The sequence below is a fragment of the Natator depressus genome, chromosome 1, assembly GCF_965152275.1.
Source record: "Natator depressus isolate rNatDep1 chromosome 1, rNatDep2.hap1, whole genome shotgun sequence".
NCBI lineage: Eukaryota > Metazoa > Chordata > Testudines > Cheloniidae > Natator > Natator depressus.
The window spans coordinates 334,986,292-335,013,074 of NC_134234.1; the positions used below are offsets into that span (position 1 = coordinate 334,986,292).

The 26,783-nt window shown below is 39.6% G+C and overlaps 1 protein-coding gene across 2 annotated transcripts in view; it reads right to left on the reverse strand.

The window, feature by feature from the left end:
• The window catches only part of CELF2 (CUGBP Elav-like family member 2), a 694,215-nt gene that overhangs the window by 518,980 nt on the left and 148,452 nt on the right, over window positions 1-26,783 (reverse strand). Inside the window, exon 1 of one of the 2 annotated variants that reach the window (XM_074942656.1) lies at window positions 15,073-15,091. The exons of the other annotated variant lie outside the window; for it this stretch is intronic. The gene's annotated coding sequence lies outside the window, so the exon portion shown is untranslated. Of the gene's footprint in view, window positions 1-15,072; window positions 15,092-26,783 lie in introns of those variants that run through there. 2 annotated transcript variants of the gene reach the window in all.

Consider the following 26,783-nt stretch of genomic DNA (forward strand, 5'->3'; position numbering starts at 1 on the left):
TAGGAAAGGGATAGATAATAAGATAGCAAATATCATAATGCCACTGCATAAATCCATGGTACACGCATACCTTGAATACTGTGTGCAGTTCTGGTTGCCCCATCTCAAAAAGATTTATTAAAATAGGAAAAAGTACAGGGAAGGTCAACAAAAATTATTAGGGGTATGAAACAGTTTCCATATGAGAAGAGAGTAAATGCCTCGGACTTTTCATCTTGGAAAAGAGGCAATAGGTTCAAACTACAGCATAGCAGATTTAGGCTATGTCTACACTACAGGGGCACAGCTCTACTGCTGCAGCTGCACCACTGTATGGTCTCCCGTGTAGCCGCTCTATGCCGGCGGGAGAGAGCTCTCCAGTGAGCATAATTAAATCACCCTCTGACCCTTCCACTGACATAGCACTGTACACACCGGCACGTTTGTTGGTGAAACGTATGTCGGTCAGGGGTGTGTTTTTTCACACCCTTGACCAACAAGAGTTGCAGATGTTGCATATGGTGTCCTTCAATAAGCACAAAGTTACAACTTTTAAAAAGTCCTGGTATACCCTTAAAAAGTTTTACCAGTATAACGGTGTTGGTAAAGAGTGTGACTTTTTATCAATTTAATTTAAAAATGTTGATTCCAAAACAACTCCAGAGTAGATACAGTTATATCAATGCATGTCTACAATGCATGTCTACACCAGGAGCAGAAATACTAGTGTACATCTGTCACAGATTTTAATCTAATACCACACATGTATGTAACTGCAATCTGAACATTTGATCGCTCTTTCATCTGCTTTTCCTCCCCCAAATGTATGGTAATTTGATTCTATAGTTTATGTCCAGAAGACAATATAATTGGCACTGGTTTTCTAAGTTGCTAACACTGGAAACAGTTAATAGAACCATTTGCTTAAACTATTTCATAGAACATAATTTCTATAGGAAGTGGAAGAACCACTTAAAAGGATTGCTGTTTATTTGCTAAAATTGTACAAACAAGATATCTATGCATTACCCTTTGAAGAATATTGCCCCAAGTCTCCAGAAAATTTCTTCAAAGGACACACAAGAGGGGGCCTTTTAAAAGAGCCCCTTGTTAAAAATTTCACCGCCAGTTTGAAAACAGTGGGAGTGATTTCCCTGCCTCTGATGGAGTCCACCCCCTCTCTGGATACAGGCTAAATCATTCTTGCCAGAGAAGACTAATCCCTGGAGTTCATAAAAATACTTCTGAAGAGCAAATTTTTTTGCCCTTGGAATGGACTAGATTGCACCAAAAGGCGAATAATCTCAAAAGATTTTCCAGGAGACAATACCCCCGCACCCCAAACAAGGGCTTCACTTCCTGCCACCTTTTCAAGTATCACAAGCTGAGCACTGCGCTACAGAACCAAGATACTTTACAAAAGAGAAAATGTATGAGTTTTTCATGTCAATGTACTATGATTGCTTACCAACTGGCTTATTTGCATCCTGCCACATGGGGAGTATCACAGTTAAAGAGAAAATTTTCCGGGATCCCGCCGCTAAAACATTAGCATCACATCAGTGATAAGATTATAAAGTCTTTAAGTCCCTCTACAACAGTCATCAGGCTCCCCCCGCAAGATGCAATCCTGGTTCAAAGACACGACCCAAATGGCCCACCTTGATTATCACTACAAAAGGTTCTCCCCCTCCTCCTCCCCGCTCTCCTGCTGGTAATAGCTCACCTTACCTGATCACTCTCTTTACAGTGTGTATGGTAACACCCATTGTTTCATGTTCTCTGTGTATATAAATCTCCCCACTGTATTTTCCACTGAATGCATCCGATGAAGTGAGTTGTAGCTCACAAAAGCTTATGCTCAAATAAAACTGTTAGTCTCTAAGGTGCCACAAGTCCTCCTTTTCTTTTTGCGGATACAGACTAACACGGCTGCTACTCTGAAACCTTCCAGTTCTAAATTCATTTCAAACTCTTCAGGTTTTCATGAGGGAAGGAGCACTAAGGACGGCCATTCACATGACCCCTTTCCTCTGAAGCTCTCACAGCACCATACACATAGAATTCTCGGCAACGCAATCACTCCTTTAATGTAAGGGTGCTAAAAATGGGTGTTTGCTATTGCTTGTCAAAAGACAAAGCAAAACAAATCTGGTTTTCACAGCCAAAAATGTCAAACAAAAAGTCTCCCTCCAAAATTGTGTGAAATTTTGAAACAAATGGACATTTTTCATTTAGTTTCCATTACATTTTTTTTCAGTTCAATTAATATCAGCCTTAACTGATGCAGCCCACAACCACACATTATTTTCCTAAACCGCGACAACATATTTGATGCTTGTGTATAAACTGCTGTTAACTTTCAAGTGACATTCTGGTGTAGGTTAACATGGATAAATTATACTAAGGACAAGCAAACATATTTTTAATATTTGTCAACTTTTGGGACAGGTCTAGGCCTGCCTGAAATCTTCTGAATAAAACTCAAGCTCAATGCACTTCCAAGTAGAAAGAAGCAGGTCAGTTCTCTAAATAAGATGCTCATCACAGACATGCATTGTGAGTGAATGGTAGTACTTGTGCAAGGTACTGTACGGAAAACTCCTAGAGTACATAGAAATGTCCATCCCAGATGACACCAGTGATCCATACAGTCCACTATTCTGTCTTCAGCAGTAGCCAGCACTAGATATTGCAGAGAAGCAGTGGGAAACCTTGCAATAAGCTGTTATGCAATAATCTACCTCCTGGGTAAAATTTCTTCCTCACCCTCATAACAGGCTGATTTGTGTCCTAAAGGCAACGCAAACTTCCGCATAATGCCACAGCAATGTACCTCAACCCTGCTTCAGTGCTTCTAGAGCAGTGTTTCTCAAATGCGGCCACCAGGAGCTTTTCTTGTGGCCGCAGCCTCCTGGGTGATGATTGGAGGAGACAGGGGGAAGAAGGAAGCAGAGGAGCCTTCTCATCGGCAGAGGTTGGTCCTTGCCTCCTTCTGGAGCCACAAAGACTGGAGGAGCAGGTGACCAGTGTGAGTTCCCCACCTTCCCAAGGGTGATGGGGCTTGGGCTTTGGGCATCAGCTCTGGGGTGGTGGGTGGCAGGCTCTGGCCATGTGACAGCAGGCTCCATCCTCCAGCTGCAGGGCTTTGGGCTCCAGCCCCAGGCTCAAACCTGCCCCGCCAACCCAAGCTTCCCCTGGCCCTTGCTGCATCGGCCAGCCCCCAGCCATACAGCAGGATCTCAGGCTCCAGCCCCGGACTCATCCCTCTCCTGCATCGCCCTGACCACCACTGCCTCCTCCAGCCCTCCATCCAGTCCCGCATCGCCCTTGGCCCTCCTGCCTCCTTACCCACCTCCCCATCCAGGGTTTAATTTGTCCCCTAGCTTGCCGGGGATAAGTAAGTCTGCTGTGATATTAACAAATATACAAATATCACTTTTCACAGTAGCAGACTTACTAGCTAGCAAGTCTAAAAAAAAATCAACCACAAAAAAAAAAAAAGGCAAAACATGCAAAGCACCTTATTTGTGTTTCTACTCTGCTTAGGTCCAGTAAAGGATAGAGACAACTGTCCATTATTTTTATTACTGAGTCTGCAAAAAAGCCCTATAAATAAATTACAATGGTTTGGACATGTATCTGTGCATATGTGTTTGTTTCCCTAAAGTTAATTAAGTATTTTAGAAAAAATTGTCAGAGCGGCTGCCAGCAAGAGGTGGTGGCCAAACTCTGAGGCCACCAAAAAATTTGTTGTGAGACCTCCTTGGATGTGTTAGTATCAGAGAGACTTGAAAGACAAGAGGCCACAATGTACATGCAAGACCTCAGTTTAGAGGAAAGGTACGTCCCGAGGTTTTTTTAGCTCCTGCTACATTCTCCACTCTGGCGAGAGGGGACTGTGTTGAGGCAAAATGCACTAGCATGACATACTGATCAGCAGGCAAATCCTGTTGGCCCCTCTGTCTTATTCTGCTTCCCCCTCCCTCCATCAGCATGTCTCACTTACAGCTGCTATGCTGTCACGGACACCCTCCCATATGGCTGTGAAGTACTCCCCCTCACTGAGTGGGAGTTAATGCTATTACAAGCAGCCTTTTAACTGGATTGCTGTCAAATTTTGGAGAGACTTGTGCAGCAAAAAGTGGTTTCTCGCTAGCTCGGCATGCTTCCTTAAACCCACAGAGCCCCTACCAGCTAGTGTTCATTTGGAGGATTTGGGGGAAGTTGGGGAGCATGTCCCAGGTCTGCCAGAGCTCACTGTATCAACTAGTTGCAGGACCACCTTAATTACTCTTAATTATTTTGGCTTCCCTCCTTTACTACACGCAGTGAAGGGGAGCATCTGGCCTCATATTTGCTTCTTTATTATACTTAGCTGTCTTTGCTAATACTGGACCAAGTTTTTTAGACATGTGAACATCTATTTTACCCTAATTTTTAAGGTTGGTACCAAGGAGGTAGGATGGCATTGTGTTTAAGGCACAGGCCTAAGAGTCTGGAGACCTGCATTCTCTTCCCAAATGTGCTAAACACATTGGAAAAGCAACCTCTGCTTTTTGTCTCACTTTCCCCTTCTGAAAATTGTGGATACACCTACCTTCCTCCCAGGGGATGTGTGTGGCGAAGGTAAAGTTTGCAACGTCTGCTGAATCTATCCCATAGAAGGTGCTATAGAAATGAAAGCAACAACTGAACCCAGATTTTAGGTTATCTGCAATTTATTTGTTCCGTGAATGCAAAATTCATATAGCAACTAAAATTAGCTGATATGAATCTGCAGTTATCCAAATGTTTTGGCTGTCCCTTGAGGCAATCACATAATCAGTTTACACCTGTGTTGCATTTACCTAATGAAAAAGAACATTCTGTGTATGCTATAGGAATGTGCATCAATAATTTAACACCTTTTCCAAATGAATGGCTTGTCACCATATGACAAACAATATGTTCAACTGCAGAGGATCAGTGAGAAAGCCTCTGTGAACATGCAGCTTTGCAATGGATGCATCTGAACCAGTAATGAAAATTGCTTAAGTGGCAGTAGATCCTGGACAAAGATATTATTGGAAACCAATTCAGCCACACACCTTAGATATGAATAGCTTGGCTAAGTCCTATTTCGTTTTTTACTTTTCCCATCCTCCTAAATCAATCCCACTCCCCTTGCAGTCCTCTAATAATTTGTGATGCTCTTCTCAACAACCTCCAGTTTGTCAACTTCTTTCTGGAATTGAAGTACACAGAAGTGAAGGCAACATCCAAGATGCAGTCCATTTGCACAGCATGCTGAGTGCAATCCAGTAGTGTTTATATGTTCCACATTGTGTTTCTTGTGTAAACATTCTGAAGTATTGAGGCAAGATTGAGGCTCTCAAAGAACCCTGCAAGTGCTTATGGAATGTGAATGCTCTGAAATTTCATCTCTTTGATCAGCATTTATATGTATTAATGCTCATCAAATACTCCTAGCACCCAGACTAAGTAACCTACCTGATTAAACTCAAAATTACATTAAACTAAACTTAAATTCATAGCTCTACTAGGGCTTGTCTTCACTACCGGGGTAAGTCGACCTAAGTTACGCTACTCCAGTTATGTGAATAATGTAGCTGGAGTTGATGTAGCTTAGGTCGACTTACCGCCGTGTCTTCACTGTGCTGCGCGGATGGGAGATGCTCTCCCGTCGACTTACCTTACTCTTCTCGGAGAGGTGGAGTACCGGGGTCGACTGGAGAGCACTCTGCCTTCGATTTGGCAGGTCTTCACTAGACCCGCTAAATCAACACCTGCTGCATTGAATGCAGCAGTATTGATCTCCCCGGTAGGGAAGACAAGCCCCTAGACACAAAAAACCATGGACTCAGCAGAGACACTGGTTTTCTGTCTCTTTATAACAGTCTGTAACCCACTAACTCTCCTTTGTTCTCTGACTGCAGAGGTGTTAATTGCCCACTTCATTTTGATTGATTTCTTGAAACATTCCTTACCCTTACCAATCTGTTTCACCTTGTATTTAGCTGTAACAGTCTGAGGGAATGTCTTCACTAGCAACCTTAAAGTGCTATAAAGAACCCCACCTCCATGAGGGGAATAGCTACCAGCGCTGGGAGCACCGTTCCCAGCGCTGGTACACTGTCTACGCTGGCACTTTACAGTGCTGAAACTTGCAGCGCTCAGGGGGGTGTTTTTTCACACCTCCGAGTGAGAAAGTTGCAGCGCTGTAAAGTGCCAGTGTAGACAAGCCCTGAGTATCTTTGCCAGGCCGGAAGAAGAACGCTTTGGAGCTTGAAAGTTTGTCTCTCCCACCAACAGAAGTTGGTCCAGTAAAAGATATTACCTCACCCACCTTGTCTCTTACTAAACTCAGAGAGGGGTTGGGGGAGGGGGTTGAAAGCCTTTAAGGCAGGGGTGGCCAACCTGAGCCTGAGAAGGAGCCAGAATTTACCAATGTACATTGCCAAAGAGCCACAGTAATATGTCAGCAGCCCCCGCATCAGCTCCATTCCCCCCGCTCCCAGAGCCTCCCGCCCACCAGCTGCCCCGTCGATCAGCGCCTCCCCCTCCCTCCCCACACCTCCTGATCAGCTGTTTTGTGGCGTGCAGGAAGCTCTGGGGGTGGGTGGGGGAGGAGCGAGGGCACGGCAGGGTCAGGGGAGGGGGCTGGAAGGGGTGGAGTGGGGGGCAGGGCCTGTGGCAGAGCCGGGGGTTGAGCAGTGAGCACCCCACGGCACATTGGAAAGTTGGCAACATCATAGGAGTTGGTGCCTATACAAGGAGCTGCATATTAACTTCTGAAGAGCCGCATGTGGCTCTGGAGCCAAAGGGTGGCCACCCCTGCTTTAAGGATTTGGCTCTATAAAGCTGGTATGGATATTATGGAGATTTTATGGGTTTTATTTTCAAGGAGGATAGATATTACTGAGTTATGACTTGGTCATCTTAGCCTGATTTTGGCATTTTTATTTTATGCACAGTAATTTTAAATTTGTTAAATGCTTAGAGTCTGGAACTGGCCCTTAATAAATCTAAAGAAATAGAGGGAAAAGGAATAGAAACTATAAAGAGTAATATAAGAACAAGTTAGATTGTTAATACTAACACTTATTACTATCTGTTTACTATCTGTCAAGGATGATACAAACATAGAAATGACTTGGAAAGTTAGACTATAATTTTGCAGACTAAAATATTTTTTTAAAGGTTTCTGGAGCACAGTTCAATTCTGTATCAAGCACCTCTGGCATTTAAAAAAACTTTTGGCTCCTTTGTCCACAAAGCTTAAAATATAGCCGTCATTCACAGGCCAGGAAACATAATAAATATGCTGTGTGTTTTGCATCAGATGGCAGTTGCACTCCACCCCCAGGTGCCTGCATTTCGGTACAAACACTTTGGAATCTATTAGGATGAAAAGATATAAATGCAGAATACCTGTCCATGGTTTAAGAATTAAAGCATAGCTGTATCAGACTGTTATTATGCAAATTCAGTTTCTACTTTTCTAAATACGTCTTGTGTATAAATTCTAAAGTACGTTTGCCATGATAACAATTTTGTTGCTAAATTGGTAATGGCCAGGCATTATTTCTTTTCTACACACATCTGTTTCACAGAATCATAGAATATCAGGGTTGGAAGAGACCTCAGGAGGTCATCTAGTCCAGCCTCCTGCTCAAAGCAGGACCTAATCCCCAACTAAATCATCCCAGCCAGGGCTTTGTGAAGCCTGACCTTAAATACCTCTAAGGATAGAGATTCCACCACCTCCCTAGGTAACCCATTCCAGTGCTTCACCACCCTCCTAGTGAAAAAGTTTTTCCTAATATCCAACCTAAACCTCCCCCACCGCAACTTGAGACCCGTTTCATAGAGACTAATGCTGCCTGGTGTAATTCAATAATCCTGGTATCAATTCACCTTGATTTTCTTGAAATGACCACCACTATATCTAAAATCCAGCAAGATACATGATGTCAATTGCCATAACCAAACCCTTAAATAATATAAGCATGGTAAAGGGACAGTTTAATTTCAAAACATGAGAGAAAGTAGTTTCAGATTCTATACCTGCTCCTGAGTCATGGTTTTGTTATCACCATGTCCTGTTAAAAAAAAAACTTATCTCCCCCATGGCTGTGTGAAAGACCCACATAAACAAAAGGCAAAACTGAGTGCCTATACATAGGAACTAGTGAAGAAGACTAAGCACAAAGCTTTGTCAAATGGTCAAAGAAAAAGTGATTAAAAATATTTGAGTCTTTCAGTTCCAGAATCTTTGGTGCTATATGTAATAACAGCATGTGGAAAAACTTTGAGAAAAATGTGATTTCTAACTTGATGGTGAACATAAGAACAGCCATACTGGGTCAAATCAGTGATCCATCTAGCCCATAACCCTGTCTTCCAACAGTGGCCAATGCCAGATGCCTCAGAGGGAAATGAACAGAACAGGGCAATTATTGAGTGATCTTCTCGTCCTGTCCCAGCTTCTGGGAGTCAGAAGCTTTGGACATCCAGGGAAAGGGTTGCATCCCTGCCCATTCTGGCTAATAGCCATTGATGGACCTATTCTCCAAGAATTTATCTAATTTTTTTGGAACCGTATTATAGTTTTGGCCTTCATAATGAAGACCTGTCAATGAGTTCCACAGGTTGACATTCTGTGAAGTACTTACTTTTGTTTGTTTTAAACCTGCGGCCTATTAATTTTATTGGGTAATCCCTGGTTTTTGTGTTAGGTGAAGGGGTAAATAACATTTCTCTATTCACTTTCTCCACACAATTCATGACTTTATAGACTTCTGTCATATCCCCCCCCCTTTAGTTGTCTCTTTTCCAAGATAAACAATCCAAGTGTCTTTAATCTCCCCTTATATGGAAGCTGTTCCATACCCCTAATCATTCTGAAAACTGACCATTTATTCCTACCCTTTGTTTCCTGTATTATAACCAGTTACTGATCCATGAGAGGACCTTCCCTCTTATCCCACAACTGCTTACTTTACTCTAGAGCCTTTGGTAAGGGACCGTGTCAAAGGCTTTCTGAAAGAAGTCCAAGTACACTATATCCACTAAATCACCCTTATACATGTTTGTTGACTACCTCAAAGACTTCCAGTAGATTGGTGAGGAATGATTTCCCTTTACAAAAGCCATTTTGGACTCTTCCCCAACATATCTTGTTCATCTATGTGACTGATAATTCTGTTCCTTACTATAGTTTCAACCAATTTGTCTGGTACTGAAGTTACTGGTCTGTAATTGCCAGCTTCGCCTCTGGAGCCCTTTTAAAAAATCCGTGCTACATTAGCTATCTGATACAAAAGCTGATTTAAGTGATAGACTACATACTGTAGTTAATAGTTCTGCCATTTCATATTTGAGTTCCTTTAGAACTCTTGGGTGAACTCCTGGTGACTTAACTAATTAATCAATTTGTTCCAAATCCACCTCTATTGATGCCTCAATCTGGGACAGTTCCTCAGATTCGTCACCTAAAAAGAATGGGTCAGGTGTGGGAATCTCCCTCACATCCTCAGCAGTGAAGACAGATGCAAAGAATTCATTTAGCTTTCCAACTGTGGCCTTGTGTTCCCTGCTTGCTCGTTTGGCACCTCAATCATCCAGCAGCCGCACAGATTGTTTGGCAGGATTCCTGCTTCTGATGTACTTGAAAAAAAAACTGCTATTACTTTTTGAGTCTTTTGCTAGTTGCTCTTCAAATTATTTTTTGGCCTGCCTAAGTATACTTTCACATTTGACTTGCCACAGTTTATGCTCTTTCCTGTTTTCCTCAGTAGAATTTGATTTCCAATTTTTAAAGGTTGCCTTTTGGCCTTTGACTACCTCTTTTAGTCTGTTGTTTAGCTACGGTGGCATTTTTTGGTCCTCTTACTTTTTTTTAAATTTGAGATATATATTTAATTTGAGCCTCTACTGTGATGTTTTAAAAAAATTTCCATGCGGCTTGCAAGCATTTCACTCTTGTGAATTTTAATTTCTGTTTAAGTAGGTTCCTCATTTTTGTGTAATTTCCCCTTCTGATGTTAAATGCTACAGGGGTGGGCTTGTTTTGTATTCCCTTCCGCCCTCCCCCCAATGTTAAATTTAATTATATTATGGTCTCTATTTCTGAGCAGTTCAGCTATATTCAGTTCTTGGACCATACCCTGTGTTCCATGCAGGATTAAATCAAGAATTGCCTCTCCCCTTGTGGGTTCCAGGACAAGCTGTTCCAAGAAGCAGTCTTTAATGGTGTCTAGTAACTTTACCCTTGCCTCCTGAGGTGACATGTACCCAGTCAATATGGGGATAGTTGAAATCCCCCATTATTATTGAGTTTTCTATTTTTATAGCCTGTCTAATCTCCCTGAGAATTTTATAATCACCATCATCCTGGTCAGGTGGTCGGTAGTATATTTGTACTGCTATTCTCTTATTACTCAAGCATGGAATTTCTATCCATAGAGATTCTATTGTGCAGTGTCTTTTTCAATACTCTATCCATTATCTTGAAAATGCACTACTCCCAGCACTGAAGGAGGAATATGACAACATCATAACAAAATATTTTAAGACCAGTCATAATTTTGCTGGCTAAACAAATTAGACAAGAGAATATCTTTAAATTATCCTGAAGGTTGTATAAGTAAACTGAGTCATTCAGGATACTTTGGTGTAGGGGACTGTATAAGAACCTGGATATTTGAGCTCCATTGAACTACTCATGTGCTTAAAGTTAGGCATATACTTAAGAACCTTGCTGAATGGGGTTTATAGATAGATTTATCTAGAGATCTAGCTCTCCCTTCACATTTACATCAGGCACATATACTATGGCTGAAAATAGGGACTCTACTATGTACTGTATTTTAGCACGTTACAGAGTCCATATAAATATTTGGAACCCATTTAGATATTTAGAGCACTAATAGGACACCCTTGTCCCAACTATAAAATATTCTTGTAATAGGAACTTTTGACTTTAACCGTCACTTGATAATTTGGGAGAAGTCAGAACCGTTTACATATTGATGTATGGTACAAGAGAAAAGTAATGGCAGCAAACAAAATTCAGAGCATAATTTTCACAGCATTTTCAGTGAAAGAAGGTAATTTGATGTGGAGCAATGCATTGAACTTAGAAAAGCATTGCTATTGTCTTCTGGCGAAATAAACCCTCAGACTGCCATTACTGCAAAAAATACAAAGGCATTTGGTACCCATGCTAAATATGCTCTGTAAGGAGGAGACTGATGAAAGGCAAGCCAATAACTCCAGATCAGCCACAGTGACTAATTAATGAACTATGTCAGTACAGTAGCCAAAATATCCTTGGGAAAAAAAGTCGACATTAGGAATTAATATTCTGTGCTGGTAGGATCTAGTTGCGATTCACAATTAAGATTTTGACGTTCTAATCTCCCTTTTCTTTTGTATTCAACCTTATCCTACCACCTGCCGCCACACCATATCAGATCTCACAGATTTAGCAGGTTCTCGCCTGGTGAATACATGCATGTGAGACCTTTAAGGCAAGGCCAGACAACTGCAGGAAATAGTACTATACTGATAGATTCAATAGATGGCATGCTTCCCTCTTAGTACTGACATAATGTCTTTGTTATAATGCTAGGGGACACAATGCCAGTGGAGGTGTCTTTACTATGGAAAGTGGAACAGAAATCTTGACCACCTGTGGTTCTTAAGAACCCATATCACTTATTGAAAAAATACCATATGGGTATTAGCCCTAGTGTCTTGGCCCAATTCCAAAAGGATAATTAGATTCCCACTACTGAGGTGGAATTTGTCTTCACTTCCTGTCCTAAATGGTTATATAACTATACGGCGCAATGTTGAACAGCTGCCACATTTTACCCTGGGGCATTCTGGAGGCAGATGAAGTGATTCCATAAATAAATATCCCTCTCTTGCCCTGCGTATTGCAAATAGAATGTTTAAGGCACCAGTGTCATGTAGGTTTGAACGTATACTCAAACACATATATATAATAATAGATAAACATCTACGTGTATATAGATACATAAATACGATGTTCTGCAACACAATGTCCACTAATAATGGTAACAGATGTTTTCATGCGCGTAGTATTTAGAAAGGCAAATGGTACAGAAAGCAAAGCAACTGAGAGTTAAGCAACCAATGAACTGGTGGTAATGCTAGACAGTCACAGAAGAACTTCAAAGTCCCAAATGGCCTTCACTTACTATGCCAGTGCAATAACATCAAAACTGGAGTAAATACAAATTCAGACTAAATAAAGTAACTATTTTGTGGCTCAAAACTAATTCCAGTCACCCTAGAAATAAAGTAAAATTAGTAAACTAAATATTTCAAGTAATATCTGGAGACACTTCCCACCAATGAGATCGCCTAGGCTGTCAAATAGTCGCCCCAGGTCAGTGGTAGATTCCCCTTTGTTTGGGACATCTAACAGTTCACCTGATTAATTATATGCAACTACACAGAGGAATGTAGGCTTTGTGGTTAAGGTCCAGGACTGGACTCAGGAGCATCTTGATTTAATTCGTGCCTCTGCTACAAACCTCCCACGTGACCATGGGCCAGTCACTTAGGCCATGATTCAATAAGATACTTAAGCATGTGCCTGACTTTAATTAGTCAAGAAGTCTTAATGAAGTCAATGGGACTTCTCGCTTACTATCTCTGTGCCTTAATTTTCCACCTGTAAAATGGAGATAATAAATATCAGAGCTGTCTCTAAATCAATTCTGTTTCACAAAAGCTTCGAGGTTTCAAAAGTTGTTTTTGTTTTGTACCAATGAAAATGAGACCTTTTGAAATTTTTTGCAAAATGGGAATAGAGAGAGACAGCAACTTTAGAATAGGCCATATCTAAATGGTTAGGGCACTCAGCTGGGATGTGAGGGACCCAGGTTCAAGTCCCCTTTTACCTGAACGTGAGTTTCACATATCTAAAGCCAGTGTCCTAACCAGTCTCATGACTAATTCCAAAAGTTTGACTCATATGGAATTCTAGCTATATCTCTATTAGTCTTCTACAAAGACTGATTCTGACAAAAACTCTCCCTCGCATAACTGGTGTGCAACAACTCTGGCCTGCCGTGGCAGTCCCACTCCATCTAGGTTGCATTTTCTGCATTGCCACTGCTCTAGTAAAAGTATTGAAAGGTCACGGTTATTATTAGCTTTTTTAATATAAAGCTAGGTCTCCAATGGAATTATTGCATCTTTTTGTAACTGACTGTAGTGACAGAGCATGTAACTTACCATCCAGGATTTTAAGAATAATTGCCAAACATACGCTGAAAAAAAGAAAAGGGTTAGATTGAAATTATGGGGCCCACAGACAGGTGGTAGGAGTTCTAGCAAACTTATTAAATGTTAAAATATCATGTTAAGCATAAAATGAAGAGAATATTTTAAACAAAAACCCTAAATATCCTAACACTGGTTAAAAGCCAATTTTCAGACCTGGGCACCAAGGGTAGCGTGTTCAGAAGTTCTTAAGCAATTTAGGAGCCTTAAGTCCCATTTTCAAAAGTGACTTGGGCACAGAGAGTCTACATCTCAATTTTCTATTTAGACTCTCTGTGCCCAAGTCACTTTTGAAAATGGAACATAAGGCTCCTAAATCACTTGGGCGTTTTTGAAACTTTTACCCAAATCCACTCCATCGTGCAAGACCACCTATGGGACAATAATGAAAAACAAAACAAAACCAGGAAGAAACATCCAGTCAGAGGCAGGAGAGTCCATTTAGCACAAGTTATTCTTCCTTCCCACTGACCAATGGGCCACTGAAGTGAAATTAAAAGAACAAAACTTTAAAAGCTACAATAATTCAGCAGACCTTGGATATGACTTCCCTGGCTAGTGACAGCAAATATTCACAACCTCCCGTATTACTGGGATTTATTCAGTGTTGAAAGCTCTGGATAATTTGGACTAGGAGAGCCTGCATAAGCAGTCTTACTAAAGCTGTCTGACAATGGCTCAGATGGACATTGTTGTTCAAATATTAAGTGTAATCTTCTCAAATCTTCTTGACTTTTTCCCCCATTAACAGTAAACTGCCCTGAAATCATTTTGACAAGTGCTTCAGCTAATGCAGCGGCAGCCAACATGCCTGCCATGGATAGCATCATGGAAATTTAGCTGCTTTTCCTGCACTTGTGAACCATTGTAAAATTATGAACAGCTGCACCAGAAGATGATAAACAGACAAAAATGTAACAAGTCTTTCTGTTTATTACATAACTGAGTATTAAATAAACCTATGCAAGAGAACCTAAATTTTTCCACTAACCCTTTCTAATAAAGATTGAAATGTAATAAAATATGTAAGAAAGACACATCATCATGAACTAAGAGTCTGCAAAATAGGGCATTTAGTTAATTATTTATTAACATTTCCACCAAGAATATTATTGAGGAAATGTGGACTATCCACATTAGAAACTTTTTTATCTTTAAGAGATAATGCAGCTCCAATTTTCTTTGTGCAAGATTTATATATGAGAGAGGAAATGAGATCAGAAATGTAAAATTGATACTACTCATATTTTTTTTTTGCATGGAGGGTAGAAAGAAAAATCCCTTATAGTTTTGAATGTGCTTAGTAGAATATGTCTTTAGAATAGAATATGTCTACACCACGTTTGTATAAAACAAAAACCCAATCAAGGAAAAAAAATGACTTTCTTACATTTGACAAAACAAATAGCATAGCAACTTGCCTGCATATGTGAGGAACATGCGAAATTTGGAGGGGAAGGGCAGAAGACTGTACTTCTGCATATTGAAAACTAACAGAATTGGTCAAAACTGAAAACAAAATCACCTATATCTCAATCATCTCCAGCATCTAGGGGAAGCACAGTTCTGATGCAGTATGACAATTCCTATGTTGTTCTTTCTTGGATTTTGTTTTTAATTGTCAGCATATGATTTAAAATTAACCTAAAGAGCTTCACGAGAGAGATTTACAATCCATGGGCCAAACTATGAACCAATGTAACATCAATAAAGTCTTTTATTACTCCAGATTTACACTGGGGTAACTGAGATCAGAATCTGGCTCACCTGACTTAGCTTGCTTAGCTGTGATGTACAAATTACAGCCTCAATCCTTCCACGTGATCCAGACAGGTTCATTCATGAAGTCCCACTGAAATCAGCGCAGTTTCTGAATCGGGACAAGTGTCTGCCCACAGGGCTTAGATTGCACAATCGCGGTCTAAGATTTCTTAGGAGGTTAAAAAAAAAGTGCTTTAGCTTTGTTAAATAGCCTTAGGCTATGGGAAAAGAAAAGTTGTGTCATTACTATATCATTTCCATAATATGAAACACAATCATTAGAGGTAAATTGGTATGTATAAATGCGCTGGACTTTTCCTCCCTTGTCAAAACTAATGACTTATAAAGTAGTTTAAGAAATCATTCCAATATGCTGTTTTGATTATACAGTGTCTCTATGTACTTGACTTGTTTTTTTCCTAGTTGATAATGAAAATAAGACAGCAAATTAAAGGCACATGCTAACATAATGGTAAGAACAGTTACAGAGGTAGGACATGAATTATTTTAATATCTTACCAACCAAGCTGCTGATACGTCACAATTCATGAACAAATTTTCTATTACTACAGAGTCATGCTTTTATTGACTGGTATAAAAACACCATTTGTATCTTTTTTATCCTGCTGTGTTTCTATTTTATTGGAAATGTCCTGTAACAGGTATAACATCAGCTCAGATTACCAAGAAATCTATAAAATAGCTTTCCTGCTACTACCTTTGGAGCAGATTGAAAGAATACATTATGATCCCACTGAGTCACTGATAAAAACTGTTATTCACAGGCAAACATGATTTATCCTCACCTGTTAGAAATTCTGGATTTATCCACTTCATTATATAATGCATTTCACTCGCATTGATTAGCAATGCAGATGTTTTATTAAAGAGACACTGTTTGCAAGCACGTGTTCCAAATTTAAGTTTTGAGGTTTACAACATATAATAGGAACAGAAATGTTTGATGCAAATAAGAATGGTCATAAACAGTGTCTTGGGAGAATTAAACAGGGCTAGAAACACAAGCAAGAGCCTTGTGCTATTGCATAAGAACCAGGAAATGATACTAAACTTTATTGTCCAAGTAACATAGAATGAAAAATGAATACAGAATCAATGGTGAAAAGAAATTTAGATTTAAAAAAATGAGTATGCTTTTAATAATACAAGTAAGGTTTTGTTTAATATAACATTAATATGGGACATTAATATAAAAGGGATATAGTTTACCTTTTTTTCCAGTTCCAGCCCAGAACTTATGATGACTAGTTCTATGCTCCAGAACTAAAACCACTGCAAAATTGATGGCTTCCCAGTTATATATATTTAGTTCAAAATCTAAAATAATTGTAATACAAATATAAGGTAGGGAAAAGGATGGGACTTAATTCTTCCCTTGGTATAATGCTCTGTAGGTGGAATTTTAAAACGCACTCAGTATTGGGCAAATTCTGCTCCTGCTGAAGTCAATGGAAATCCCACTGACTTCAATGGAAGGAGAGCTAGGCAAAAACAGAATGCTATTAAGCATCCCACCTTTAGTGCTTATTAACAACAGTCAACCTTAGCATATTTGAGTAGGCCCGCAAAAGAAGTTTTTTGTAGCCCCTCTGGTCTACAGACATAACAGATTCCCATCTACTATTATCACACCATCATACACGGGGTTGACCTAAACGTTTGGACTGGGTTAGTGAGATGGTTCTTTGGAAGACAGCCCAAACTTAAATGGTTCACAGAAAGTGTGTGTGTACATAATGATCTCTCCCTGTCTCCCTACAAATGATGTCTTTATGTCCCTCCTACTTTCCTAATACAGAAGTAGAAACCAGCTACTTTTTCCCTTCAAGCTAGTGATTGATTTCACTTTGGGTTACATCGATTTCCATTTTTCAAGTCTGTCATTGCAAGAAAAAGGGCTAGACACTTAAAAAACTAAGCTGAAATTCTCCATTACATGTATAGTGCCTCAGATGATAGGCCCAATGACTAGCTTTACAATTAACAATGATCGGCATTATGCCTGTGCTTGGACAGAATGCACATTATTTGGTATGACTGGTGGCCAATTTTATTCACTATATTTTTTCACTATTACATTAGCATTTGAAGAATAAATAATACAGGAAGTGAAACTTTTTTTCCTACTATTTCAGGCTTTATTAACATGTAAGAATTGTTTATGGCTGTGGCTCATAAGCTGGCGGTCACGTTAGGGCTTGTCTACACAATCATTTAGTGCGCAGCAAGCTGGGGTTTAAATCTACAGTGCTGTAACCTGCTGCATTCTAACTGGCAGTGTTGCTCATGCTACTGTGCATTTAATGTGCGCTTTGACATACTTCAGTAGGACATACTGCACACAACAACTTGGTGTGTGTCAGGCTAGAGCACTGCACAGTCACACTCTGCTGTGCCACACACTAAGTTTCCATGTGGAAAAGCCCTTTGTCTCCTCCTTCCCACTTGTCCAGGTCATAGCCAAATCTTGGATATTATTCTATCCCTTCCTCTAAAGTCCAACAGATAAACTTCTTGTCTAAGCCTCAATCATCTCACATCTTGACGTCAGTATTTTGCTCTCTAGGTTCCTTGACACCCATATTGCTTTGCTACAGCCCATCCAAACTCTAGCTGCTAAAAACTTCCATGCCCATCAGTTTGTTTTGTTTTTGTGATCTTAAGGGTTCCTAAATTCTATAGACTAGACCCCTTGGAAAGCTCAGTCTTAATCTCCTTTTCACAAGCACGAGTTAAAACACATTCTGAAATTCATGTACAGTAAGAAAGAGACAGAAATACTTGTCATAATCGACAGGCTTATCTTACTGTGTAAACCCTAAGCAAGTTAATTTATATTGACTGAGATGCATTACATTTACAATTTGATTTTATGGAAACAGTAACTTACTAATTTATTGCACCTTTAGTACTTTATGGAGAGAGCACTAAAATCCATATTTAGAATTTGAAGTTATTTGTGGAAATGAATAGAAATATAATCTTGTTCATTTTTCCTGACTACAAGGTAAAATATAACATATCTTGCTTTTAGGATCATTTCATTTGTTTCATTTTGGGTTAAGAGGACTAGAAAGGTGTTGCTGATGTTACAACAAAAGTGTAAAGAAGTCTATTGTATTCAGTTTGGCTCTGTGGTTATCAGAGCAATCATACACAGGCTTCCATTGAAACATCTATTACATATTCAATCCCTTCTGTGCCTATGATAGACTCACAATTTGATCTCTCTCTCTCTCTCTCTTTTTTAAGAAAGGAGGTTAGAATGCAAATCTGCAATATAGAGGGGAAAATCTGTTGACCTAGATGAGTCATTACACATTAGATTTAGTCATTATAACAAAATGTTCAATTCATTAAGTGCATCCTTAAATTTCAAAACCATTTCTGATCATTGCCACTGTGGCCACATAATGTACATTTCAGTACAAAGTACTGCCTAGAAGGCTCAAACGTGGTTGTCATTAGTGTTGCTTGAGCCTTCCATAATTCTGTGGCTGCAATCCCCAGGAGGACCACTGGACTGCATATAGAATACATCATGGAAACATAGGAAAAATGGATGAGAAGATATACAGTACTGACTCTCTATAATAATGAACCATCCTTTCACACCTAGGTCAATACTGAATGGGGCACTCTGAATACTCTGTTTATAATGCTAGAAAATGATACTTTCTGAGCAGTCAGTGCAAAAGAAAATCAAGGCATTTTTACGAGCCAAGAGAATACAAAGGATGAGGCATCAGGAGGGAAGATCCTTTCAAAGCATTTCAGAATGATGTGGCTCTGCTTCATATATTAAAATTCTTTTCAGTAACTGTTTCCCCTCATACTGGTGCAGTGCAGTGAGTACACTATGACTATGCTACACTGCTTAGTTGAAATATCTGAACATTCTCTCCTTCTATGGTATTTTCTTGGTCATTTGGATTTGTGCTGCTAATCCATGGGCAAAATCCTCCTCTCTCAGCTCTTCCTGGCAGATCTTGATTCTGATATTGTGATCTATTCTGCAGTCATGGAACACTCATTAAGTCAGAATCCCCAAAGATGGGCAGGGTATCAGAACATGAAGTTTGCCTATGCTAAGCCTTTCGAGCCAGATCCTCCACTATCACACATTTGCATTTCCCAATTGACTTTAATGGAACTATGCCAGTTTACACCAGCTGAGGATCTAGCCCTTCAAAAAGTGTAACTGTTTCCAGGATTACAAATTTACATAAACCAAGCTTTATCCTGTACTCAACTATGGATTCTGCAGATGAGCAAACTGCAGTGTTTCTACAATTACATTGCTGTAGAACTGACAAAAATCAAAATACCCAAGGTAACTGACCACTGATTTTCATATCATGAAGGGAGATGGGAAACAAAAGAAGGTATGATACAAATGAAAAAAACTTAGCTGCACTGAAAGCCTGATGAGTACATTTTCTGTATTATTAGATTTGAGCAGTCACAATTTTCAACTTGTTTGTATTTCTCGCAAATTTACAACTCTCCTGAGACACAGCTTTCTCTTTCTTACCTTAAAACCAGTCAGAGGCCAGAATTTTTCATAGTTGGTTGTCTAAAGCTAGGCAGCTAAATCGATATTTACACCTACATTTTCACAAGTGACTTGTGATTTTGGGAACTTCCATTTTGTGTATCCACTTTGAAAGCATCTGATTTTGAGAAAGCATTGACCACCCACTCTCTGAAAGACCAGGTGGTGTCTCAAGGCTTAGCTATGGTTTTAGGTCAGGACAGTTTGAACAATTTCTGTTGAAATTGTTTTCCAATGGAATTTTTTTTGGACAAAATGTGAGGGGAGGCAGTTGCATCATGGGAGATGTAGGCTGAACAGAAGCCTAGCCTAGAGAAGAGAATGGGAGGAGGAGGGCACTCAAACTACAACTCCCATGAGGCACCATGGCAGCATTTCTGAACCAAAATATTCAATTTATATTTTTTTTTACTTTTTTTAGGGAAAAAGCCCAGCTCTAATTTAGGTGCCTAACTTTAAACATGCAGGTTTGAAAATATTGGCCAATGTTTTATCATCTTGTAAGATCTTTGTAGCTCAAAATGTCTTGATTTCCACTACTGAAGTTATGCAGCTTGGCTAAAGCTATTGCCATCTCCTTTTAATCTCAACACCAGGGGCTGGAACGTGCAGGCACTCCTCTTTAAACAGACTGGAAACAGCCACCCAACTATTGCCACCCAACTATTATGCTATGACAATGTCAACTGCTGTTATAATTAAATAAGTAAGTAAGTGAATAATATCAATATCAGTTCATTAATATTGGCAAATGTGGAAAGCAGAAGATTCAGTCCATTTGCAATTTGTTAGAAACTGTGTTTTGTAGCAATAGCTCAGTCTAATTCAGTAGGTACATGTGTCAAATTTGGTTGAAGATAATTAGGCATGCATTCAATTCTTGGTCAGATTTCTCTATTGGAAACTAGTACTCCCATTGTATTGCAGCATTCTTTTCCTAACCTGATGTAGGCATTTCAAAAAGAGTGATTAACACAAGATGCACCCTGCTTCTCATCTCCCATTACAAATTAATCTTTAAATTTTCTAAACTAATTGTTAAATTTCGGTTTAGCAGTTAGCACTGCACAACATTTACTGGCAGAATTAACTGTCTCACTCACTACAGGGCTGATATTTCAAGCTCAATTACATATTCATATGACTCAGATTGGTAGCTCACGTCTTCTTACAATAACCATAGTCAGAAGTGGGCTGAAACCAGAAAGTCAAATCCAAACACTTTCAAAATTCCTGGAGGAGTTGGCTTAGAATCCTTGGATTGGACTCCGCAGGTTGGGTTAGCCATTAGATCTAGAATTAGAAGGGGCCCATTTTCTGGTTATGTTTTGGATAAGGCTACAATCTCACATGAACAGACTTCCCATCAGATTTCCTCTCAAAATGTCTTATGCAAATAGTCAAATGTTATAGATATCCACCATTTATGAACTATGTAACATTAACTGTAGGTAGCTGGAGTCTTCAATTGACCTGACCTGTTAGCAACTGTTTGAACTTCGCTGGGAGATGCTAACTCACTGTGGCAAGTGTAACAGTGTAATCCCAGCCTGGATGAGAAGATGTGGGATTGGCCTGTCTACGGTGTGTGGCTCAGAACTCCAAAGGGGTGAACTCTAGGAGCATCCAATCCTGGGAAGAAGCTTAGGGTTAGAGTTTGTTAGATTGCCTTAATAAAATCAAATCCTGGGATGGTGGTGAGTTTTGACTCTACATCAGCAATTTGAGTAATTGATTTGGAGCCAACTGCTCAGCATAACCCGATTCACAGAATCATACAATTATACAAATTCACCCACAACTAACACACTTTGGAGACGTAAATAGTTAGGAACCTCATGGTTACACTAGAGTTGACATTAATGACACTAGTCAGATGCACAGTGTCTTCCTAATAGTAAAGCTCTCCAGTGCTGTTGCGTTGGAATGGATGCCACTCAGTATAGAGGGCCCTGAGGCTCCTCTCACCCACCCACATAAATCCATCTATTTTACAACAAGGAAGTAGACAGAATGTGCCGCAGAGTGTGTGGCATCAGTGTGAAAATGAACAAATCAGTTTAAACTAAGAATTGATCTGGAACTCTTCCAATAATGAAAAGTTATGAGACTTTAAGATTGAAACTGTCTGCATGAAGGCAGGATTGTCTGTCCTAATCCCTTTTTGGCTGTGCCTAAATCCTTTCTAGTAAGAGCCAATGAATAATAAGGGATTTAGTCTTTTTTATTGATTGATTGATTGATTGATTGATTTCATCCTTTAATCCCTCTGTTTCTTTCTCTATCGATTCTATGACTTTTTCCATTCAGTCCCCTATGCCTGGAGCCCCATTTCTGACCCAATCTGCCAGAGATCTCCACCCCTTCCTATTCCAAATCCCTATTTAAAAATACATTTCTTCTTTGAAACCTTCTAACCAGTGCTAACTTTCAAAAAGCATGCTCTAATAACCAAAGCAGCCACATGATCTTATTGATGACACCCTAGTCCTCCTTTCTCTTTGCCTCTCTACTGTTCCATCATAACCTATATCTTGACCTTTGTGACTGTAGCTTTACAAGGCAGCATGGGGAGACATTTTCAAAGTCATAAATGGCAGGTAGGCACCTCACTCCCAGTGACTTTGAATGGCAGTTAAGTGCCCAACTGTCATTTGTGCCTTGAAAATCTCCTTACTGTGTTTTATATATCAGCAAGCACCATAGACATTTATGGGGATGTACAAACAACATGCTCTTGCCACCATATTATAAGTATAGTTAGGATAAGTGTTCTGTGATTTCTGTTTAAAAATATCTTTTGTGAAACATACAAGATATATTCACTCTACTGTATGCACTGGGTAAATAAGCATTGTGTGTATTACAGTGACTGATATAATCCTACCAAGTGGTGCTAGCAACTTATAATTAATTTGGCTAATCAAAGAATTATAGAATGCATTTGTAAATTCATAGATTTTAAGACCAGAAGAGACCTTTGTGATAATTTAGTATGATCTCCTGCATTACACAGGCCAAAGAACCTTACCCAATAAGCTGTGCACCAGGTCCATAACTTCTGCTTGCGCTCCAGCATATCTTTTAGAAAGACATCCAGTCTTACTTAGAGATGGCAAGGAATGCAGAATGTACCACATTCCTAGGCAGCTATTCCAATGGTTAATTACTCTCACTGTTAAAAACTTGTGCCATATTTTCGAGTCTGAATTTGTCTAGCTTCAGCTTCCAACTACTGGATCTCATTGTGCTTTTTTTTTGTAAGATTAAAGAGCTGTCTATACTATCAGAAATTCTTCCCTCTGTAGGTATTTGTAGACTATGATCAAGTCACCTTTTAACTCTGTCTTCAATAAACTAAATAGCTTGACCTTTTCTCATTTTAATTAAGATGTATATAATCCCATCCTATAAAGTGGGCACCCATTACCTAAATTGAAATACACAATCTAAACACCAGTACAGTACAAAAGCCTGCATTTATCATGCATTGACAACACAACAAATATAGTGAGGATACTAAGCTCAAAGATTTTCCAACCACTCAGTCCATTCCCTTTCCAAAAGCCAGTGGAGAAACCACATCCCACAGAATAAAAGTCACAGTGGTAAGTGTGAGTCAAGAGGCAACAGTGAAGAAGTTGTATGGCATGCCATTGTATGGCATGCTGAGTGGACAAGTCAGAATTACTAAGCATATATTTCTCAGAAAATAAAACTGGACACCTAGCTTTTCCCTGTCTATTCTCATCCAAACGATGATTTAATTTTATATTGAGAAACAAAGTACCCCTTGATGTATTGTTTATTTCTTACATTGCAAGAGAGAGGTGTACAATAATGAAAACTATTTGCATGTTTGAAGAACTTTTAACCCACTAGGTCTTTTAGAGTTTAATTTGTAAAATAAATACAGAAAGAAAGAAAGAAAGAAAGAAAGAAAGAAAGAAAGAAAGAAAGAAAGGTAAAAGTGTGGTGCAGTGAATCCCAAGTTAGACATGTGGGAATACTCTTGGGCTACCAGTTTTTGTGGATGGACAACATTTTAGTGACTAAAGTAGAAGCAGTGTCAGAACAGGCTTGGAGTCTTGGATGTCGAAGCACTATTCAGTGTACAACAGGTAAACATTGATTACAATATGGAACTCTAAGCAGGAAATGCCATTGTCCTTGTGCTATTACTCCTGTTTTTTTCTGACTCTATGGTAGTCCTTGGCTTTCCAGGGCAACAACCTCACACCAAGTTTAAATGTGGTACCAAATTCAATGCAAGGTCTTTTTAAAAAAAATATTTAAACTAGACAAACACCGCTAATACATGGAGAACTTGAATTACATGTTTTCATTTGAGTTTTGGGGATGCCTTCTCTACCCTGGAGCCAGTGTCACTGGAATGAACCAGGAATCTAAGGCATATTGCAAAATGGAAGCAAAAATGACATGTTTGTAGAATGTTTCAGGGTGCAGCTAGAGCCTTGGTTGAGAGTCCTCCATAGGCAAGGGTAATTCTACATGGAGACTCACCTACAGCCTGATCCAAAACTCACTGAAGTGAATTGGAGTCTTTTCACTGACTTCTGTGAGCTGTGGATTAGGCCCTAAATCACTGGATGCTGCCATGCAAAACACAAGAGAAATCAATATCTGGATTCATTTAGCATCCCAGCACACAACTTACAAACTTAAAGACCTAGGAGGCAGCAAGTGGCTTAAAATCACTTCAAATCCGTTGCCATCTGGATATTGACATTCACTATTTACACAACATTCTTTATGAAGTTTTCCAGGAGAAAAAAACATATGTGGACCTTTGGTGTTTGTTTGGACACAATTAAAAGGGCACACGCTAATTTGGATGGCATGACTGGCCACTTTAGCTCTGCAAGCATCTGGGTAATGAGACTCGGCCAGTGCAAGAGGAAAGATTGATGATGACGAGACTTGGATGTCTGACCCTCTTTTTGGCATGCACATAGCAAGTAACCTACCAATCCCATTATAACCAGCCACAAGGCATTTCTAGCAATCTGTGCTGGATAATAATTCATACTTTATAGAATCTGTAGAATTTCGATTTTGCTTTTAACAGTAAATTCTGTTTTGATTAAGTGCTTCTCTTTTCAGCATTTGACACTGCCCTGAAAGGAATGGCCCAACACCACCAATACCAAGGATAGGTTACAGTCAAAAATTAGGATGGGAAGAGCCACTGATCCATCTAGTCATCTAAAAACATAAGAGCGGCCATACTGGGTGCGACCAATGTCCATCTAGACCAGTTCCTAGAAATTCTGTGGCCGCTTAGACAATTTTTTTTCTTCCAGTCCAAAAAAAGCCCTGCCTACTGTTAGGATATAGATGTTCAGGCCTGTCTGTAAAGGCCTGTACTTTAAGAATTTAGCGGTATTCTTATTACTTGGCTAGTTAGAGGTATAAAAGAAAGAATCAAAATCACTGTCTGCTGGTGTAAGGGCCTTCTCTTACTGTGACAGTCTGAGGCCCTGTTCTTAGGCTAAGGCCTTTGGCTAAGCAGCAGAGGCAGCCATAAGCCAGGAAGCGAACAGTCACATCCTCACATTCCAAACTAGTCACATTGAAAGAAGGTGCTATTGGGCTGTCCTGAATACAATCCTGTCCTGAATACAATCCTGTCCTGATAATTCCTATCACCTCCAGAGAAAGGGAAGTGCCTAGAAAATGTAAAAGGAAACTTAGTTTGATAGCATCCTGTCTGGGAAGAACTCACTTATCAATAGCTGGGATGTGAAATCCTCACTTCTGTATTGTTTTGTCATTATAGTTCCCACTTTGCTATTGTTTGTCTGTATAATCTCTGTCTGGTTCTGTGATTGTTTCTGTCTGCTGTATAATTAATTTTGCTGGGTGTAATCTAATTAAGGTGGTGGGATATAATTGGTTAGCTAATCATGTTACAATATGTTAGGATTGGTTAGTTAAATTTCAGTAGAATGATTGGTTAAGGTATAGCTAAGAATATTACTATATAAATTAGGGGCAAACAGGAAGTAAGTTGGGATTCGAAAATAAGGAAAAAGGAACTTGTATTTAAGCTTGCTGGAAGTTCACCCCAATAAACATCTAATTGTTTGCACCTTCGGACTTCGGGTATTGTTGCTCTCTGTTCATGCGAGAAGGACCAGGGAAGTGGGAGAGTGAAGGAATAAGCTCTCTAACACCTACCATATATTTGTGGGAGCTTGAAAAGACTGAGGGAAATCTGAGATACAGCAGATTGGCTCTAAAAGTCAATGTCTACTGCACTGCATTATTTCTCTTAACTTGTCTTTGGCTCAAGGTGGAGGCAGCTGATAGGGAAAATTTTCCTCGGGTTTGAAGTGATAGGATAAATTATTCCAATGCACTCGTCTAGAAGTGTGTTAACTGTAGTATATTTTTCATGCACCTATCTGGGCACTTAACAATTGAGTCTTAACAGTCTGTCCCAAAACAGATCACCTAAACAAGCCTTCGTCAGCCCCGAACTATCCCTAACTATCTATAACATTCATTTAAATTAGGCAGTAGGGTCTAATATTTAGGACACTGAACTGTAAACCAGGTAATCCTGGGTTCTAACCCTAGCTCTAGCACCAACATATTGGAAACTCTTCAGGACAAGGACTGTGTCTCATGATGTGTTTGCACGATGCCGACCACATCTGATTTGGGGCCTCTAGGTACGACCGTAATACAAATAATAAATAATAACCAGCAATGGGTCAAAGTCAGGAAAATTTTTGGTTAAGCCAGTAAACTTGTGGACTGAGAGAGATAGAAAGTTCCACTATGTTTCAGGGAGCAGAGGAGTCATAAAGGGAAGCTATATCAGCAAGGACAGGTAGACAAAACCCTGTCAGGTAACTAATCCATTCACGTTAAGTGGGATGGACTATGCCCATATAATGTCTGAGGAAATACCATCTAGTCTATTTAAAAGTCTGGCCATGCTGCCGCATGCTTGCAAAGGTCTCATATCGAAAACGATGGCAAGCTTCCTGATTTCATTTAATGCAATTGTTTCCCCTTTCTAATCAAATATTTTCATAGTGTAAAACTTACAAGAGCATCATAGGCTGTCTTACTATTTAGCAGACAGTACTGCCGCAGAGCCATGAAATAT